Below are 21949 nucleotides of genomic sequence, written 5' to 3' on the forward strand. Positions count from 1 at the left end.
AGTTGGCATTTTTTGAGTGTTGGTAAAAGGCTATGTCAACCAATCTATAATAATAGAAGTTAAGAAAATCAGATACGCAAAGTCCTAGTATCCCTTATGGCTAGAGTGTGAGCCTGAGACATAGACTCAATTAACTGGATACTCCCCATTCCAGTTTGACCTTGGATTAGGAGCTGTTAAGCAAAGACAAAGAGTCATTGTTGAACCCAAGCTGGTAGAAGACTAGTGGCAGAGGCAGCTACTCAATTTCCAGGGCAGCAATGGCCATGGTCAAGGCCAATGCCCAGTACTTATTGTCCAGTGTCAGCAGTGATGGTAGGGGTACAAGCTTTGGCATCCAATGGTTGACAGTGGCAGCAACAATATCTTTACAGGACTATTACTGTGGCATAATCATGGTTGTGGTCTTGTCGGCTGATTTTTTTCCTATTGTTTTCTGAGTCTCAATCTGTAGCTTTGCTAGTAAGTCTTTGAATTTTCTAATATTTTTTCAAAGAAATTTAATTGGTTAGAGCCAGTTTCTTTTGCTTATAACTCAGAACCCATGTGCAATGTCAAGGCCTACAGGGGAAAATAAGGTATGTTGGTGCATTTGAAGAAGACATAGATCTCTGTTTTGAAACCTTTGCTCCACTAATTTACCAGTAGTGTGATCTTGTTAGGAAAATTACTAAATCTTAGACTTTTTAAAAGCAAACATGGGGAATAGAACTATCTATTTTGAAGGTCATTCAAAAAGATTGTGTGAGAATGTGCATTGTGGTGCAGAACCATGCCTGGCATAAGGTAATCACTAAAAAATTCAGTTTACCCCTAACCATTTCATTATCCATATATTCTACCTATATTCTTCCCACTTCATCAGAACAGTCTAGCCTAGACCTTAAGAGAAGTTAAGACAAAATGAATATTCTGAAATTGAAATATAAACCAACCGTATTGTTCTTGAAATGAACAACTTCAAAAGTATAACACTTCTACAAAGAATTGTCTAAAATTGAGAGTGATGATGATTATACAATTAGGTGAGGATACTGTGAGACATCAATTGTTCATTTGGGATAAAACATATGCGATATGAATAAATGTCAACAAAATCTGCAGATTTAAAATAAATAAGTAAACAGAAAAACTCAAGTGCTAGAGAAAATCTGGAGAGAGAGGTGTACCTATTTAGTGTTGGTAGGGTAGCAGAATGGTGTAGCCCCTCTGGAGGGTAATGTTATGGATCCATAGGAGGTAAATACAGGGTTACCATAAGATTAGGTAATCCTGTTACTAGGAATATGCTTGGGAGAACTGAAAGCAGGGACTTGAATAGGCATTTGTGCATTGATGTTTATGGCAGCATTATTCACAACAGCCAATGGATGGAGGTGGTGGGTGGGTACTTCAGCTAAGAGCAGAAGGGTAACTATAGTGTATACAGATGAAGGAATATTGTGTGGTTACAGAAAGGAAGGAAGTTGTGAGATACGCAACAAGGTGAATGAATCCTGAGGACACTATGTTGAGCAAAATAAGGCAGAAAAAGGACAAATGTATGGTCTCATTTAGAAAATCCTTAAAGAAAATTAGGCCCTGAATTGTAAGCTCTTAGCAGCCATATTTATATTTCAAAGAGCTTTGGAGAACGCTTTATTAAGATGCTGTTTTTCCTGCTAATAACAGTTCAACTAATGGTGGGTGTTTTTGCACTTAGTTTCCAAAACTGAATTACAGAATACTTTCAAAAACTATTAGGTCATTTCTTGAGTAAGATGGTGTTTTTCACTCAACTAACAAAACTGCAGTTAATGGTGGCTGTTTTTCACTTAAGTTTCAAATCTGATTTGTAGATTTGTTTCAAAGAGCATCCTGAAGAGCAAGTTATGAGATCCTGTGCTCAATGTGTATAACCTTGTATTTCCATGGAACTTTGGGTACCTGTGTAACAACTAATACTTAGAGTTTGCAGCTCAGAAAGGCAGGTTTACTCCATAGAGCAACTGTTAAAGAAGCTGAAAAAGGGATCAGATTATAATTAGGGCTATGAATGAAGCTATTTTAGTTAGGGTTCTCTAGAGAAACAGAATCAGCAGGAAATATCTATAGATATAAATAATAATAAAAGTGTCTCATGTAACCATGAGAACATAAAGTCCAAACTCCGTATGGCAGGCTGTGAATCTGACAACTCCAATAAAGCATCAGGATGAACACCACAGGAGAGGTTCACTGGCCAAATCAGGAAGAGAGAGACTATCTCTTCTGAAACCTCCTTAAAAGTCTTCCAGTGATGGGATTAAGTGTCACTCATTGCAGAAGACACTCCTTGGCTAGTTAAAAATGCAATCAGCTGTGGGTGCAGCCAATGTGATCATGATTTAACTCTATGAAGCGTCCTCATAGCCACAGATAGACCAGCACTTTCCCAACCAGACAAATGGGCACCACCACCGGCCAAGTTGACGCATGAACCTGACCATGACAGCGGCTAATCTGGTTGGGACTAAGGTAAATTAGAATGCAGGATAAAAGATGATATTGTCTGTATTCTAAAAATTTGTCTTCTATGTGAGACCAAAGGAAGAAATATTTATTTTGACCAAAATTTAAATTTTCTGTAGCACACAATCTAACTTAACCTGTCTGGCCAGTTTATTTAAGCAACCCAGACACACAGAGCCTAGAATAAGGAATGAGCTCTTGTAATTCTGCATAGCTTGATGTAATGTCCTGCTGAATTCCAGAGTATGTTGGGCAGATAATGAAAATATTTGGAAATCCCCTTGAGGAATGGAGAAAAAATATAGATCTATTAAACTCCCCCACCTGGGAAATTCCTGATATTCTCTCAAGCACTGGGGACTCACAAGTTAATAGGTAAATCCCTTGATTTTGAGGCTTGCTTTTATAAAACTTATTTCTGTAATGGGGAAACTAACCTACCAATAATTATGCCCGAGAGTCACTACCAGAGAACCTCTTTTGTTGCTCAGATGTGCTCTCTCTCTCTCTCTCTCTCTCTCTCTCTCTCAGCCCAATTATGCAAATACACTTATTATCCTTCCCTTAGATGGAGCATGACTTCCAGGGGTGTAAGTTTCTCTGACAATGTGGGACGTGACCCCCAGGGATGAGCCTGACCTGGGCATAATAGGATTTACAATGCCTTCTTGACCAAAAGGGGGAAAATAAATATAATAAAATTAGGCTTCAGTGACTAAGAGATTTAACTAGAGTTAGATGGCTGTTCTGGAGGCTACTTCTATGCAAAGTTCAGCTAGATATTGCTAATTGCCACTGTATGGCATTCCCCAACCAAAAGTATTCCTTAAGAATACCCAGGGCTCTATATGAGACTTTAGAAAAGTTTCACTCACTAAGTTTATTTTTCAGAAACCTAAAGCCTTCAGATTATTCCTATGTCAGCTAGGTCCTGAAACCCAGAGGTACCAGTCTCTCTGTCGAAAAACATCAACGATTTTCATCCTCCTACCCAGTAATGTCCATACCCCTTTTCAGAATGAAGGAGTCAGAATGGTCATTGTCCAAATACCCCTAAAGGATATGAAAAGGATCAAATGAGAAAGAGTTGTAATAGATAAAATAGGATTTAGCAAATGAATACGATTACTGAATCATTATATTGATATTTCTAGAGCAGCTGGAAGGAAATACCTGAAACTGTGGAACTGCAACCCATACCATACTTTGAAATTTGTGTATATAATTACTTGTTAAAATGTACTTGAAACTTATTGCTTTTTTGCATATATATTTTGCAATAAAAAATGTTAAAAAAAAACTGCATGTGATTTTAAAACTGCAAGTGGAAACCTACTATACATATGGGACTTCGGGTTATAGACAAAACTTATCATTATGAAAATTTACTGCTTACACATGTTCAAAGATGTGGTAATTGTACAGTAAAATATCCAGAGGCAAGGTCTTATACAAGGCATGCTTTTCTTCATTTCAGAAGTTTCATTTCAGGTATTTACAGAAGCAAAATGGGAGGCCAACACTTGCTATTTTGATTAGGAAAGTATGTAAGCTTAAAAGGTATCTAATTGGCAAACAGCAGCAACTAGACAAAGGGCTTGGATGACTGATTCATTTCTATTATTGCCCCAGTGACATGATTGTGTCTTTCCTGATATGGAGGAGAAAGATGTTTTCTTGTTCGTTTGTTTTGTTTTCTTCATAACCCTGGTTACTCTGTCTTCTAAGGATACAGGAATTGTGGAGGGCTCAAAAACTCCGTAGTAAGACTGTGTGCTGTAGGAGAAGGCGCAAATTCCTTCAAGACTTCCACCATCAGTGGCAAAATGCAAATTAAGTTTCTTTCTCATGGTTTGTTGTGAGAGTTAAATGAGCATGCAAAGTTTTCAACCCAATGCCTGGTTCTATCCTTTTTAAAATAGCTGCACTCACAGAGTAAGAGGCTCCTTCCACTTTTAGCCCAATAAAATGCATATTCATAGAAAATCAAATGACATGATTTCCACAGGGCAAATTTCTGCAGGGATGTGGGTTGGCAAAATCCACCAGCTGTCTTCCCATCTCCTGTTTCCATGAGATTTCTGCACATTTCACCTGCCCTTGAGTAGTTTCCCAGAGGCAGGCACCATTAGGAAGGATCAGGGTGTAAGAAGATGCTCCATTAATTTTATCATTGGCATTTTATAGCTAGTGGCATGGAGGACCCAAGGGCAGCCTGAAAAAGAGCCAGCATGACAGAGCCTGCAGGACCCTATAGAGTTCTTTCATCATTAGAACACTGTGAATGATAAACTTTTACACAGTCCCAGTGAGTTACAGAGAAAATTTCCACTGATGGTAGTGAATGGAATCTAGGAAATGGAAGAGAAAATAAACTGGAAAGCAAGGGCAAAAAATAATGTGATGTCCTACCATGTTCCCATGTGGGTCTTTGATTCTTTCCTTGCTAAAATCCTCATTGAAATATTTTACATTGTAAGGACTATATAACATTATGGAAAGTTTAAGAAATGTAATAAATAACAAATAATCACATCCAGATCTCAAACATATCATTCATTTTTAATTTTATATATTCTTTTGGAAAAAATTAGTTTGGGGAAATTGGTAAATAGTGTTCATTTTCACTTCATATAATACTATGTACTTTTTTTCAACAGTGCTTCATAGATTTCATTATCATTATTTTTAGTGACTTAAAAGTATTCATTAGGGTGGTGGGATGGTGGGTCAGTGGCAGAATTCTCACTTGCCATTCTAGAGACCCAGCTTTAATTCCCGGTGCCCTAAAAACAAAAAGCAAAAAGCAAAAAACCTCTATAAAAGTATTCATTAATTAAATAGATTGCTATTATTTATATAGTCAAATATCAGTAATCTCAATAGTTGGACAATTTTATTGCTTTTATATATTTTTTTACTGCAAATCGTCCTTACATGAACATCTTTCGATACTGAATATAGAATGTTCTGTCTTTTGGATAATTTCTTTAAAATAAATTCTTCAGAATGGGATTAATTAACCTTAGGGTGGAATATGTTTAATTTATTTTGATTATGACATGAAAAGATTATACTAATTTCCTACATGCTCAATTTTCTTTTGAGATACTTTTTTTTTTTTAAAGAAATCTTACAAGTCTCTAAAATATTTCTGGAAGGTAGAGACATAACAGGTATATATCTGTCTTGAACAAATGAAGAGATTAAAGTGTTGGATATTTAAGTGATTTGCTTGAAGTGACACCTCTAAGCCATTCTGGGCTAATGTTCCAGTGCCTAAACCAAGATTCCATTAGTTTCAAATCACTTCTTTTGCATTGGACCAAAAACAGCCTTGCAAATAGTTTAATTTCACTACTCATAAGTCACCCACAGGATGCTCAATGCTGTCCCAGCATGCACTGCAAAATCCCAAACCTAAAGTAGTGTTTACTCTGGAAATATTCTTAATGTATCTTTGTGATAAGAAAACTCAATATTTTCTTCTTGGCTTCATAAAATATGAACTAATAAACAAACATAAAGCCTAGAAATATTTGTTCAAGATGACTGCTATTTATAAGCCCACATCTCATTAGCCAATTCATATTTGTTTCAAATTCAAAGTAACCTTTCCCTTTGTTGTAAATGCATTTACTTTAATTTGGAAGATGAGAAAAACAATTAAAGAATTAATAAAAAAAGCATATTTTTATTTGTCATTTTCCCAATTTGGTCACTATCACTGAGATCATTTGAAATGAAACCGTTTTAGTCAATAACTTCTTTCTTATTATCTGATAGGGGAATGCAAATTATTATAGGTTTAAGCCCTGTGTGACCTTCACCAATTCTCCATGCTGGCTATGATTCAGTTTCTTCCTAAAAGTTGTGGCTGTAGATATTTTCAGCAGAAGAGAAGGTTGCATCATTAAAGTAAAGGGCAGCCCTTCACGGGACCTTCTCAGAGTTATACAAACACACTTCTGTCTAAGGAAGATAGATTCATTCAGCTGAGGTGGCTATAAAACTTTGCTAAGTAATTTATTTGACTTACAACTTTTGGTGATTTGTTGTTAGTTTGCAAATAAAGTCTAAGTGACCTTTCAGAGATATGAAAATTCGTTTGATTCAGACTTTGGGGATAGGATTGATTACCCAGTTCCTGGAGAGTATTTATCTTGTGATAACATGAGAGCTGCCATGAAAAGAGGAAAAACCATTGATAACTGATTAGATGGATGTAATTCATGTCTTGGGTTTTTAAGGGTTGAACCAGAACCTGAACTTTTGTTCACTTAAGTATTCTACTTAAGAGATTTAAATATGCTTTGCCCAATCTTCAGCCTTTGGCTATCATATGCAATGAAGCAAGATGCTCAGTGACATCTGGGTCAAAAGATTGTTCTTTGTGGCAGCCCTTTGTGATGCCTCTCGGGTGGTTAGGCTGAAAAATGGTACCCTAAATATATCCACATCCTAATTTCTAGAACCTGTGAATATGTTACCTTAACATGATGAAAAGTACTTTGCAGGTGTGATTAAGTTAGGATCTTGAAATGAGGAGACTATCCTGAATTATGTGGTAGGCCAATGTAATTGCAAGAGTGTATACAAAGGAGACAGGAATCGCAAAGAAGTAGAATAGGATGTGATGACAGAAGTAGAGATTAGTGTGATGTAACCACAATCCAAGGAGTATCGGCAGTCTCAAGAGGATTGAGGCAAGAGACAGATTCTCTCCTGAAGCCTCCAGAAAGAACTCGCCTGGCCAGCATCTCAACTGGAGTCCTATACGATTTGTTTAAGATTTCTGACCTCTGAAACTGTAAGAGAATAAATTCATTCTGTTTATAGCCACTCAGGTTATGTAGGTTGTTACAGCAACAACAGGAAACTAATATAGTGTCTCAGAGAAGATGCTGATCACTAACCATAGTCTCACTGCTCAGCTTTTTGAAGCATGATCTATATTCCACAATAGTAAAATAGCATGTTTAAAATTGTGTAACACCATACAAGTACACATTTTTTATTGTTAGGGAGACAGTAATTAGTTAAGAATCAAGATGAGTTAAGAGTTAAGAGGTCAGATAGCCAGATTTCAAATCCCGACTACTCCACTTATGGCTCTCAGTTACTCCTCTTTTGCTCATCTGTAAACTGGAGATAATAATAGTAATTTCCTGTTAGGGTTGTTTCGGAGATTAAGTGAGCTAGTATCTGTAAATTAATGAAGTAAATTAGTTTAGTAAATGCAATTTAACATAAAAAGTGCAATATAAGTTTTGCTATAATTATTATCACTAGTATGTCTTCAGGAGCAATGTTTACCAAATATCTTACTGGTATATGTTACCTTGGAATGTGTGGTGAAAATGCAAATTTTGCAATGATATTCCAGGCTCAAAATTAGAATCTCAAGGACAGAGGTCTGGGAAGCTATATGTTTAATAAGCACCAACTAATTCTTATTATTGAGGAAATTTGGGAAAACTGCCCTAAAATCTTAGTTTTTGGGCGGGCCACGGTGGCTCAGCAGGCAAGAATGATTGCCTGACATGCCCGAGGACCCGGGTTCGGTTCCTGGTGCTTGCCCATGTAAAAAAAAAGAAATATTAGTTTTCATCCTTTTCTGCATGCCAGTTACTTCTTCAGCTTCCAAAAAGCCTCATAGATGAAAAGGGCCAGTGGCCCTCTTATTTGAATGATTCAACAGAGTGCTCTGTTGACAATAAAATTAATAAATTCTACACCTGATTACATTCATTCATTCACTCATCTATAAGTATATTTGTTCTTTTATTTTTTAAACACCTACTGATAATATGCAATAGATCAAGCCCTGTATTAAATACGTGGGATGTAAAGATGAATGAATAATATAGTCCTGTCCTCAAAAAAAAACTTGTGAAGGGAAGTAGCTGGACTAGTAAAAAAAGGATTATAATTCACTGTAGGATATGAAATGCCAGAGGATCCTAAAAGGTCATGGACAAGACATGAAGAAGTAAGAGGAGGACAATAAAATATATTGCTGGATGTAAATGTAAGCAATGCTAAGTTATTTTCCAAGAATTGCATATTCCCATGCTCACAACATGCCTATAATGTGTATATTTTAGCTCTAATTTTGTAGACTGGGAAACCAAGATTGGGATTGATAGAGACATGCAAAAAATTCACATAGAGAAACAAATGAGAGACCAAGAGTTGGAAACACATCATAAATTCAAAACTCTTTCCATGATATCATGTTGCTTGTCATAGAACTATTACTTAAAGCAATTTTCTTCGCCTCCTAGGTTTATAAGAAGGCACAGCGATGTTATACTTTCCAGAAACCAAGTGGTTTTTCCCCTGATTCACAATTTACTCCATTTATAAAGATGCCTCATAGAAAAATGAACTACCATTCATTTTTCAGTCTTTAACTCCAGCACAGGTTTGCAATTTATATGAATTTAATACATGCCAGAGGAATGGAATGAATGGGGTTGATGTTCATTCATTCATTCAAAATCTTAATCTTACATCTATACTGTCCTAAGTGCTGGGAAGAAAGAATGCTGTGTCTTTATAGATTTATAAAGGAGGAAACTTGAGAAACAGCCAAATATTTGCTATTCTCTTCTAGACAACAGTTTGTCTCAGAAATTCTGAAATCAAGGAGAAACTATCAACCCCTCTGCGGGGTACTCTTGCTGTCATACCCAGGAAAGAAGTGAATCAGAGGAGTTTAAACACAATAGAAACATTGAGTGAGTTTGTATACTCCTTTATTATTGATCTATTTTTCTTCACAATGTATTATAAGATTTATTATGCTTGCCTTCCTTTTTATATTTCGTTCATTTATTTAACAAGCATTTATGACACAGTTATCTTATGCCAAGGCTTGAGACTTGTTTAACTCTGTATATAGTGAGAGTCATTAGATCATTCAGCGTATTTGGTTTACTGTCTTTTTCCAGGCTTGTTTCAAATGCTTGCTCCTCAAAAAGTCCAATGCAAAAAGTGAGTGATCGAGCAAAGGTAAATTTCTTTGGCAAGCTGTAATAAAGGAGAACACCATTCTGATATTGTCTCCACGGTATCTCAAAAGGAAAAGCTAGTGAAGAATATTTATAGGATTTTAGGGTCTGAGCTAAGAGATTTTAAGGTGGGTCTTAAAAAGGGTGCTGGTTGAGACCAGGTATTGTTTAAGGCATAATAGTTTTGGATTGATGAATATGGCAAGATGAAAATCTTGAGGTCAGTTTTGACAATGAACTGTTAGCTTTTACAAGTTCTTTTATTTAACTAGCAATCATATAGCTCAACGACAAGTATTTTCTAGGACAAGTAGCAAAATAATTGTGCTTGTTTTCCGTACTGTTCAACCTGGGGACTGAATAGTATGTCTAAACATAGGGATAGGAAATTAAGTTTGTTTCATTTCTCAGACTGCCTTTTAAACTCATTTTGTGTAACTCACACTCTTGAATTGGTCAACGAAATGTGAGCCAAAGTGATGTGTCATTTCTATGTAAGAGCTAGTGCATGCCTCACTATATTCTTTTCCTAGTGTCCAGCATATTCTATGTAGTAATTGCTTCATCAACCTGGGTCCCAGAAAGAGGACAACACTGTCACTAAGCAGTGACCTTAGTCATCCTGTAACCAACACATAACTCGTATAGGAAAGAAACCAGTTTTTAAGCCAATAAGATACAGGGCTGTTTTTTCCTGTGGCAAGATCTAGCCTATTCTGACCAAAACTCTATGTTTGGTAAATATATAATGAACTATTAGCTTACAAAATTAATGAATGAATATTAAATAATGCCTTAAACAAGGACTCCTGTTATTTGTTCCATTTAAATCTCAAACATGTGTGTACTCTTTTGATAAAACCTGACAGGTGGAAATATGAAGTTAAAAATAAATGTGTCAAAAAAATAAAAAATAGAAGAGTGGGCCATGGTGGCTCAGCAGGCAAAGTTCTCACCTTCTATGCCGGAGACCCAGGTTCAATTCCCGGTGCCTGTCCAAGCAAAAAAATTAAATAAATAAATAAATAAATGTGTCCATGGTTATTTACAATACAAGACACCCCTTTCCACTTGAATTTATTTAAAATAATAAGCCCTAACCGTCCATTTACATGTTGGTAACATAAATCAAAGCACAGCTATGTCCAGTTTATGTCCTCTCCCTTTTTCATCAGGAATATGCTGCAAATCTCTTGGACCTTACCTCTTATTTTACTAGAAATGTATTTTAAAGCCACATAACTTTATGCAGCAACTTTGGCTGTTATGTGGAACACAGTGTTTTTCAGCTAGAATCTATTTGAAGATTTTGGGGAAGACAATTGGGGTTACTCATTCATTGACGCTTTAGTTCAGCATAAGATTTTTTCTTTCCCCTCTTAGAAAAGCAATCCCAACATTAATATTACAGAAATTGCTACTAAAACTATATACCTTTCTGATGTCTGCATAATTCTAGAATGAATTAACAGTAACACTGCACTGAAAGATTGAGTGAAAAATTCTGAGCATTATTCAAATCTCTGCCAGAATAACTAGTACAATCGTGTGTTAAATATAATTGTTTGCCAGATAGCTAGAAACACTTCTTAGTGACAAATAAAAGGTAGAGGAAAGTAAAAGGTAGAGGAAAACAAGACGAGATATTTCAGTATCATCTTTTTTTTATGGTTGGTACACATACTGTTTAGGAGTCTTGCATGGGCTATGACCATAAATGAATGTGATCACATAAACTCACTTCTCTATAGTTCTGTACTTATGGCTCTTGAAAGTTATGACTCTACCTGAATTTAATTTAATTCTGCTGAGAAGTGGTTATCAAGTAAACCAAAGAACACATCTAATATGCAACACAGTCCATTATGCTGCTCTGTCCCTTACCTCATCTCCATATTGAATGCCCACAAATCACAGATTTTTCATTCAAATATTTTACTTCAGTACTAAAAGTAGTCGTTGAAGACCCTGAAAAAAGTAGAGTCTATTCATTTATTGCCTTCAAATGTGGGTTTTCAGATCCTATTACAAGAGAATAAACTGTGCAAAAGCAAAGATTTCTTGTAATATGAATGGAGACTCATGCCTCATATGCTTTCTGCATTAACATCTTAAACCCCAATAAGAAATTTGTCATATGTGAAATGTGGGCCTGATAAATTTACTGAGGAGCTTACCTTTTGCTGTAAACACACCCACATGTAACCATATAGAGGCTGTAATTAACCTCTTTGCCTATTGAATTGTAAATAGGACAAAACACATTTTGAAGTATTTGAAGTTGTTGTACACTCATGCACAGATCCATTGACCTGCTTTTCCCATATACTTTCTTGATTTTGAACAAATTTTAGATTAGAAAGAACTCAGAAATTAGCTTGACTCATTAATTTGGCATCATTTTTACAAGTGAAGATGTAGAGATCCAGATGGAATTACTTGAGGTCACAACGCGAAGTTTTGCTGCTTGACTACTCTAGTGTTTTGGTTCGTGGTAGGTAACCTGTCCTAAAGTAGGTATGATTGGCATGCCAAATTCATCAATTGTGAGTTGAGGTATGTAGTCAATTTTTCGCCAAACAATGCAGTTATTTTGCAAGAAAGTCCTCACTGTTAAAATAATTGCCAATGTTGCATTCTGTCTGTCTGTGTTGTAGCCAATATGTGTCCTAACAACTGATCATATTATGTCATATACTTAGAAATGTATATGTGGGATTTTTGTTGTTCTTTTTTTTTTGCCTGATGGTACCAAAGAAAGAGCTACAGGTCTAATCTGATAATCAGGAGGTAGCATGCCATTTCTATCCAGAATACTGAGCTCCAAAAAGGTTTAAGAACTTCATTTACAAAAATGTTAGAATAGCATCCTTAAAATGAAGAAAGATGGGAGCCTGCAACTCTATCTGACTACCTTATTACATTCTGTCCCAGCATTGATGGCAATGAAGGTTGTATTATAAAACCCCTGTGAGTGTCCCATGTGAATATATCAGATAGACTCAATAATTCTTTTTCCTGGATTATTTGCCATTTACTTCCTGCACTTTCAACCAACTGCAAACATATAGAGGGCATATATTTTTGACAACTAATAGGCCTGAGAGCAGAAAGAGGAATTGAAAGAGAAATGAGTTAAATCCTATATGGGATTTGCTTCCTCATGAGAAATGCATCTTGGGGAATCTCAAGCAGCTCATGAAATTGAACAAAGTAAGGTGGGATTCGTGATTCTACCCCATGGTTCATTAATGATCCATGCCTTGATATATAAAACCATAGCAAGATGGTCCTGCAGAATCAAGCTTTTAGACATGAGAGAGACAGAAAGCAGAAAGGTGGTTTGTTTTTTCTGTTTAACAAAAAGAAACATTTTGAATTCAGATAAATAAAAGCTAGAAGTGGATTGATTGACTATAGTTTTCAGGGACATGAACATGTTCTCTCTTACTTCATCTTGGTCTTTTGGCTTCTTGATTATAACCAGCTATAATCCCTCTCTCTCATTCTCTCTCTCCATCTACCTATAAATCCATATTTTTAAACTCAACTACTGTATTCTTCCTCTTTTTACAAAAGACAGAATAGCTTTAGCACCATAATAATTTTTGAGTTTCACTTTGAAACTGAGCCTAAAACACTCAGGAATACTAGTATAGTTTTAAAAAAGATAAAAGAAAATAAATTGGTGAAATCATTAAGATTAAGGTCTATGGATAAGCAATCTAATTGCTTTTTCCTTTTCATTCTATATTGTTTTGAATTTTGAGCTTGAACCTAATTTGATATCATTACTCAGCATTGAATGAAACCTCAGAGCATAATGTGTACCCCAGTGCTACTAAGGCAACTGAAAAGGTGTTAGGTGACCTAGAACCTAATAATATTAAAAATAAACCTCTACCTTCAGCAAGTCATTCTTAATCTGTGAAGATGGATATTTCTTCTTGTATTATTTTTTTCTATGTTGCATAGAAAGTCATCAAAAGCTATGTAAATAAAACAACACATTAATGAGCTCACAAATTCTGGGAGTCAGGAGTCTAAGCACAGTTTAACTAGGCTCTCCTAAAAGGTTGCGATGAACATGTTGTCTCATCTGGAGAATCAACTGGGAAAGGGTTCTTTTTCAAGCTCACTCAGGTTGTTGGCAGAATTTCTTTCCTTGCAACTAAACAACTTATGTCACTTTGCTTCTTCAAAGCCAATGATGACAGTAAGACACAAGAACAAGCTTGATAGCAAGACAAAGTCTTATATAAGAAAATTTAATTATGGGAGTGACATCTCCTCACTTTTGCCATATTCTTTTGGTTTGAAGCAAGTCACTGTGGGGCCCAGGGAATTTTGAGAATGTAAACAGCCTGCTAAGATGGCTGCCTGCAGAACTTCTGGGTCTGAATTTCTGGGGGAGAATAATTCAACATACTGTATAACAGTTTACATAATCATGAGTCAGGACATGTTATATAACCATGATTCAGTGCATATTATGTAATCTTTTGGCATGTTGCCACCTTTGTGTAACAATGGTATAAAAACCCATCCATACATAGGTTGCAGCATGGAGGGATATGATTAAAGCCTTACCACTCTATGATGGCTCTTCATGCTTTCTTTTCACCACCAGGCTGGAACAACCTAATCTTGAGGTGGGACCTTACATTTGGCATAATCAGCAGGATACGGTGAGTGACTCCTCCACCCTGGAAGACAAAGGACCAGATGGGATGTGGTCCCAGGTTTGTGGTATCCCATAGCAGCTGTCTTGCTGTACTGGTCTGCTCAGGAGGTTTGGGGTCAAGTGGATCTCGCCCCATAGGTGATGGCTAAGACTTTGAAAGACATGAAGCTGATGTCCCAGCTGCCCAGCATGGTATGGTGAGGAAGATGTCTTTTTTTTTTTTTTTTAAACCATGCTGCGAGAACAGCACAAAGAATCTTCAGCAGCACAAGTGCATGTTCGGACACTGAAGCAATAGCAAGAATTGGAATCCCAGGTCTGAGCCCTGGAAGAGGAAAAGGTAGCCCCAGGGCTACCTGGAATAGCAGGAGTTGGGAGTGAGTCGACACTGTCCCAGGCAAATATTCTCCCTTTATTTCATGCCTACTCCATAATAAAACAACAGGTTAAGCATGACCAGCCCTTGGGTCCAGGCGGTAGACTGGAGGGTCCCCCACAGGTCCACTGACTAATGACATACACAGCATATACTCCAGATGACTCTGGGATCTCACAAGAGAAGTATGGCAAAAACCTGGCAAAACACTTCCAGTGTGGCTGCTATGCTTGTGAGATGATGGGGCCAATAGCCTGTAATTCTCAGAAAGCAAAATGGCAAGCTAGGGTCCATAACTACCCATCCATCCCTACAACAGTGTATACAAAGCAGCTGATGATTAGCACAAGGAAATCATTCAGTGATCAACTAGCTTATGAATCTGGCCTGACAAAACCCAGGAGAACTCTCAGAGGCTGTAAGTAAGAGAACTACATATCATGTAAGAACTTAGTCCAAGTCATCTGGGAAATGGGGATGCAGCAAATGATGTTCCAAGACTGGTATAGAACCCTAGATGATGAGCCATTTACAACTCACATGAAGGATGTGATTTTGGCCACAACACCTCCTGGTACCTTTGGTGCTTTGGCTGCAATTCTCGCTGCCTATGTGGACTGTAGTGTGTATGACGTAACCATGGCCATGGTGCAGTTGGGGGATGTGAAAATATGCAAACAAGAAAAGGGGGTGCACCCAGTGTGGAATGGAATAGGGCCACCAACTGAGTGGAAAATGCCCCATGAATGGAGAGGGGCTGGTAAAACTGGTGGTCCCACCAAGGTATCTTGGTTACAAATGTGAGTGGACTTGTTGGCCACAGGGGTGATCTGGAGAAGATTAATCAACAGTCCAATGAAGTATTATTGGCTTTGTGAAAAGAGTTACCCCAAGAGCAATGATTCACCAAACTAAAAGGGAAAAAGCAAACAGAAAGTTGCCCATTATACTTGCATGATGTCTTATGAAGCAATGGGGATAATTTGGACTTGTTTGACTGACAGACTTGCTTAGGAGCCCAGGTGGTGGGGGAACTGGGATATCAGAGACAGCATGTAGGACTATCTATATACTGGCCCCCCACAATGTGCAACACGTTTTAACCTTAGTGGATATAGGGGAAGAATGTACACTGTTGTATGGAAACCCAGACAGATTTGCCATCCCCTGACACACATTGATGGGTATGGAGGACATACAGTTTGGGTAAAAGAAGTCACAATGGTGCTGGGCATTGGTCATTTGCTGCCCCAAGCATATATGGTATATATCTCAGCCATTCTAGAATATTTATTGGGCATGCACATTTTATAAGGATTGACTTTGAGAATAACCCAAGGAGAATTCTGGTTACAGGTATGAGTAGTGAAACCAGTGCTTAGGGGTCATCCTTAACACCCCACTGTGTGCCTACTGGAGCACCAAGAAGTCATGAAGATATGACGATACCGGTTGCCTGGAGGACGTGAGGAAATTGGGCAAATGATGATCCGACAGCTTGAAAAGAATCGTAAGGACAGCCCACAGCCCCTGTAACTCTCAGTATGGCCTATCTGAAAGCTGGATGGCATGTGGAGAATGACTGTTGATTACCATGTCATCCCTCCTCTGCATGCTGCAGTGCCATCGATGACTGATATAATGGGCCAATTGTATTTCCCTGGGATGATACCACTATGTGATAGACTTGACAAATGTGTTGTTTCCCATTGACCTGACTCTGGAGAGCATATCCGAGACCAACCACTGGAAAGCAGCTGCAAGCTTTTATAGGCCTCTTGGGGTACTGGAGAGTGTCTGTTCCCCAACTGTATGCCCTCTGTATGCCCGTGGTTAAAAAAGGAACCCTCTAGGACTCAGAGGATGACCAGGAATGTGCGTTCATAACAGCAAAAAGAGTGATAGTACTGGCCCAGGTGCTACAGGTGCTGGATAAGGTGGTTCCTTTCCACCTGGATATGATAGCCCATGAAGTATGCTTTGGTTTGGGACTCCGGCAATATTAAGGTAAATGCAGGATTCCCATAGGATTTTGGTCTCAGTTATGGAAGGGAACAGAGATCATGTGCCAAGACATAGGTTGAAGAATTATCCTGATAGTGACGCTGAGGATGCCCTTACCTGAGTGCCGCTACTGCACACCCCTGGCAGGAAAGACTACATGGCTATACCAGCAAAGTAGCCATGTGGGCCCCTGAACTTTATTTCAGTTAGTCCAGCAATATGGCACTGATATATCTACAACAGTGGCTATAGAGGCTAGCAAAGCCTGTCCCAAACATGCTTTTACTGTCCCCATTAGTGGTCATGTGAAATGGGGAGACTAGCTCTTGCAACACTGGCAAAAAGATTATATAGGGTCCTTAAGTGTTTATACTGATAGGTGGACAGTGCATCATGGCTTTATTCTTTGGTTGTCACAGTGGGTGGCTCGAGAGTGGACATTGGGCAAACCCCCTATTTGAGGGCATCCCATGTGGGAAGACTTGTTTAGTGCCTGATATGGGAGACCAGCAGAAATTGCAAGTGGGGACTCCCATTTTACTGGGTTTACAGTCCAAGATTGGTCCAAAGTTCTGGATATACAGTGGTCACTGCATGTCCCACATAGACCACAAGCTGCTGGAATGATTGAAAGGTACAATGGCCTCCTGAGAGAGAAGCTTCAGATTTTAGCTCCAGGAGAGTCAACATTGAAGGGGTGGGTTGCCTGACTGAGTACTGCTGCTCACTTATTAAAGAAACAGGCTTAGCACACAAGCTGTTCCCCTTTAGACTTCCACATACAAGTGGAAGGAAGTGATGTGTTGGAAAGACTCTGTATTTGGAAGGGGGGGTTAATATTACCTGCCCCCTATGGTTTGCAACCAGGGACAATGAATGCAAGGACCTGGCCATGGAAAGTACTAACTGAAACCCCTTCCTGGGCGGTATGTCTTTTTTTCCTTGGGGAGACAGGATAACCTGAGGTTTGCAGGTTGGATTGTAAGGTGGCCACCTCCTGTACATGTGTCCCTTCCTGATGATGGGAAAGGTTCTTTCCTTCAAGGAATTTATGTCTTCTATTTTTGGCCTATATCCCTCATGCTTATTGAGGTTCATCCTAATCATGCTAGCATGGCCTGAGGGGACTTGGTTTGGTACTTCCGGAATAGAAACCCCTGGTTGCCACTTATCCTTTTCCAAGGTGATTAGGTAGCCTGTATTCTGCCTGAGGGATGAGATTTACTTGTAATGATTCTAAAGCTTTGTTATCTCTTTGACCAGGCTGATTGTGGCCAACAGCCTGGCATCGTGGGCCCTCACCTATGCAAGGGTCCAAAATATCCCTCATTGCTGAATATGTACTGAACTTCCAGCAGACGTGGCTGGCGGACTCCCATAGCCGATAGTACCACAACTGAACCTGGATAGAGCAGACAAATCACAGCTCTCTAGCCTGGGAGGAAGTATGGCAAGCAATTGCAGCTTTGCTCCACTGTGACATGGACAATTCTCCCCTCCTCTTTTGGTATGCTATCCAAAATAGCCGGGGATGGCTTATGGCTAAACATGTAGATTTGAGGGAAAAGGTGCAATGGTTTTTGAACAGCATCAGAGAGACCCCCAGTGAGTAGCTGGGTATACCCCCAAGTCTTTTTGTAATATCACCATAATGTCTACAGTGTCTAGAAAGTGGTGGGATGGCCACCCATATATAGGAACAAAGCCAACTAAACAGTTTCCCAGAGGTTATATGTGGGTTTGTGGATGATATGGATGGCCTACCTACCCACTAATTGGATGGGACAGTGCACATGGAGATGACCCTATATAAAAAGGTGAATCCTCACCTCCCTTCCATTAACAAGCTACAATCGGGATACAGTATATATGGTTGTTACTGCAAGAAATGAGCTGCCTGGTGATTTCATCCTTTAGCCCTTTTCTTCCCAGGAGCTGGAACCACAAAGGTAGAATTAGACATTGAGGCTTTAGCTGAGCATACAGCACATGGCTTTAATGAGACAAGGCAGACTTTAACTATAATGATGGCTGAGATTTCCCAGATGAGAAAGGTTGTTGTACAGAATATAATGGCCCTAGACCTTCTAAAAGCAGCTCAAAGAGGAACTTGTGAGGTTTTGCATCTGAAATGTTGTATATATGTCCCTGACAATCAAGATTCTGTTGAGGCTGCTTTACATGAAATGGATGGAGAGGTGTAGCCTATCCAAGCCCTCTCCCAAGACCCTTTGCAATCCTAGTGGATGTCTATGATTGGGACTTGGCGATGGCTGACCGTCACTTTGGCTTGCTGGGCCAGGTTTTTGGTAGTCTTTAGTTTTGCTCCCTCTATTGTTGTTGTGGTCTGTGGGCTCAAGGTGCTGCTCTCTGGAGTAAGGTATCCCTAAAAATGCAGGCCATTTAAGAGGTAGAGTGTGGAGCCATGGTGTTTTTTAAAAATATTTTTATTGTAAACAACAAACATACAAACATTCTTGACATACAAACATTCTTGACATGGTTGCAATCAGTGGCTCACAATGTCACCACATAGTTGTGTATTCATCACCATGATCATTTGACCATTTGCATCACTACAGAAAAAGAAATAAAAAAGAAAAAATAAAAAAAGTCATGCATGCCATATCCCTTACCCCTCATCATTGACCACTGGCATCTCAATCTATTCAATTTATATTAACCTTTGTTCTCCCTATTATTTGTTTATTTCTTATCTGTATTTTTTTATTCATCTGTCCATATCACAGATAAAAGGAGCATTAGACCCAAGGTTTACACAATTACACAGTCACATTGCAAAAGCTATATCATTATATAATCATCTTCAAGAAACAAGGCTACTGGAACACAGCTCTACAATTTCAGGTACTTTCCTCTAGCCACTCCAATACACCATAAACTAGAAAGGGGATATTTAAATAATGTGTAAAAATAACTTCCAGGATAACCACTCAACTCTGTTTGAAATCTCTCAGCCACTGACACTTTATCTCATTTCTCTCATCCCCCTTTTGGTCGAGAAGGTTTTCTCAATCCCTTGATGCTGAGTCCCAGTTCATCCTGGGATTTCTGTCCCACCTTTCCAGGAGTGTAAACTTCCTGCTAAATGTATTTTGAGAATGTCAACAGTCTGCTAAAATGGCTGCCTAAAGAGCTTCCAGGTCTGAACTTCCAGGGAAGAATGATTCAGCATGTTATGTAATGGCTTATATAGCCATGATTCAGCACGTTATGTAATCTTTTGGCATGTTACCACCTTTGTGTGACAGTGGTATAAAAACCCATCACTGGGTAGGTTGTAGCATGGAGGGGAATGATAAATGGCTGACCATTTTATGAGGGGCTCCTGGTGCTTTCTTTCAATTCACTACCAGGCTGGAATGACTGAACCTTGAGCTGGGACCTGACAGTCACAGGTCCTGCCCAAACTTAGGTGGAAATAATTACGTGAGGACATGAACACCAGAAGTTGCCACCTTAAAATGTGCCTATTACACTTCTCTTTATTTTCATCTCCTTCATTTTGTTGACATAAGAGCAAAGAATGTTCCTATGAATAACAACCCCTAATTGGATTGAAGGATGGCTACATTTGGTCTCTTGCTGACCTTAGGGATTTAAATATGATTATTTCCCTATTTCTACACCCAGTTTACAGTTCTTTTAAACTCTGCTTCCAAAATTTTGGGCCTTTGAATGATCCATGAAGAACCTGCTTTGTTTTCTTTACTGGTATATATTAAACTAGGACACCGATTGCCATAAAGCCAGAGGCCTGTTTTTCTCACTTTTAGTTTTCCACGTCAGATAAGATCTTTCAATCTTTAATATAATTTCTCATTAATTAATAGACTTGACTCCATGTTTTTCTCTTAAAAAATCAGATATTTTTCAAAATCTTGGTTTAAAAACTTTGTGTGTGTGTGTGTGTTATATCACTGGGACTTCAATAGATTAGCCTCAAAATTCAGCATTTTTATGTATTTTTGCATCTGGCAGACTTTGTGATTGCAAAGAAGCCACCCCATCACAGTCACAAAGAGATCTGTCACATCTTGGGGGTCTTCCTAGTTCCTTGACCTTTCATCTATTTCATCCTGTGCTGAACTTTTCCAAACTTTTTCATGAGTTGGGCTTAGTTCCTCTGATTAATCCCATCTTCATAGTTTTCTAAACAAATACATTCTATGCTGCCATGAAACAAAAAATGTGTATTTAAGCCAATTTTTTGCTAAGTTCTGGAGTGGACTTTTAATATTCTCAGTCAATTTTCTGGATGAAATTCAAGTCATTAAATTCCTTCTTTCCTACATATTCACTCCACACTTCTATTTGACAGAAGTTATTGGACCATTTTAAATACAATGGTTAAGGTAATTTTGTATGTACCTTCTTGCAGCTCTAAATCAAAAGATTTGTTCTGATATATTTGCTTTCTAATACAGAATACCTTTTAATAAAGGGATCATATCTCTCTCTAGTTAGAAGGTCACCAGAAATAATTGCTTTTAAAACACCTTCAAACAAAATTTAATAGAATTTTAAAGCAGAATTATGAAACAAAAGTCACTTTATCTTCCTAACAGACAATACTAGAGACCACATTCTTAGAAATGTGTGATCCCCTTGTATGTTTCCTTTGCTGTTCTAGAAATCCTGTCTCATGTATAATAAATAGATAGAAGTTTCGTCAATTTATAATTCCTTTGTGTTCCTAACTTCCAAAAGATATCTGATAAAATCTCCACTTGGAGCTTCAACATAATGCCTACCTCAGTCTTTAATGCAACATTTTTGTTTTTATGGATGAGGCTATAAAAGCTAAATTAGCTCTTTTCTATTGAATGCCTACTAAAGGCCAGATATGTTACACTACTGACATTTGTTTTTCATTTCATTTGAGGGGAGGATTTCATGAGTTGAGAATTTCTTATGTTTCTTTAATAGGTAAGGAAAGAAGGTCCTGAGATCTTCAGGAAATTATAGTAGACAATATAACTATTTAAGTGGTTGAGCTGGAACTTGAATCCAAATCTATCCAGCACAAAGCCCAAAGTTTTGTCATAACAAGTCATAATACTGCCTCAAAATGATATTTTTCATCCATAATATGCAAACTTCAATCATTAGAATGATGTTCCACTCTCTTCAGAAGAAGTACATATGGATTAAAACTTAGAGCCATTCCTCTTTCTGCGATTGCAATTGTTACTACAATTATTAGTATTTCCATGCAGATTGACAGTTAAATTTAATTTAAAAATAAAGCTACTTTTTTTAATGATTGGAAGGCATGAGAAAATATCAATTTTTCTCATTGAAGTAATTTCTGATCACATACTCTATTTTCTTACTTTTTTCACAATTTAAAATTAT

The 21949-nt window shown here is 37.9% G+C and overlaps 1 long non-coding RNA gene across 2 annotated transcripts; it reads left to right on the plus strand.

Annotated features, from left to right (window-relative positions):
• Positions 1-7173: 7173 nt before the first annotated feature.
• On the plus strand, positions 7174-14611 carry LOC143660702 (uncharacterized). Of its 2 annotated transcripts, XR_013164190.1 has the most exons (4): positions 7174-7300; positions 9110-9233; positions 9447-9507; positions 14137-14611. It is a non-coding gene; the product is annotated as an uncharacterized LOC143660702 (long non-coding RNA). The 2 variants fall into 2 exon arrangements; XR_013164193.1 differs by lacking the exon at positions 9447-9507.
• Positions 14612-21949: the final 7338 nt, after the last annotated feature.

The sequence above is a fragment of the Tamandua tetradactyla genome, chromosome 2 (assembly GCF_023851605.1).
Source record: "Tamandua tetradactyla isolate mTamTet1 chromosome 2, mTamTet1.pri, whole genome shotgun sequence".
NCBI lineage: Eukaryota > Metazoa > Chordata > Mammalia > Pilosa > Myrmecophagidae > Tamandua > Tamandua tetradactyla.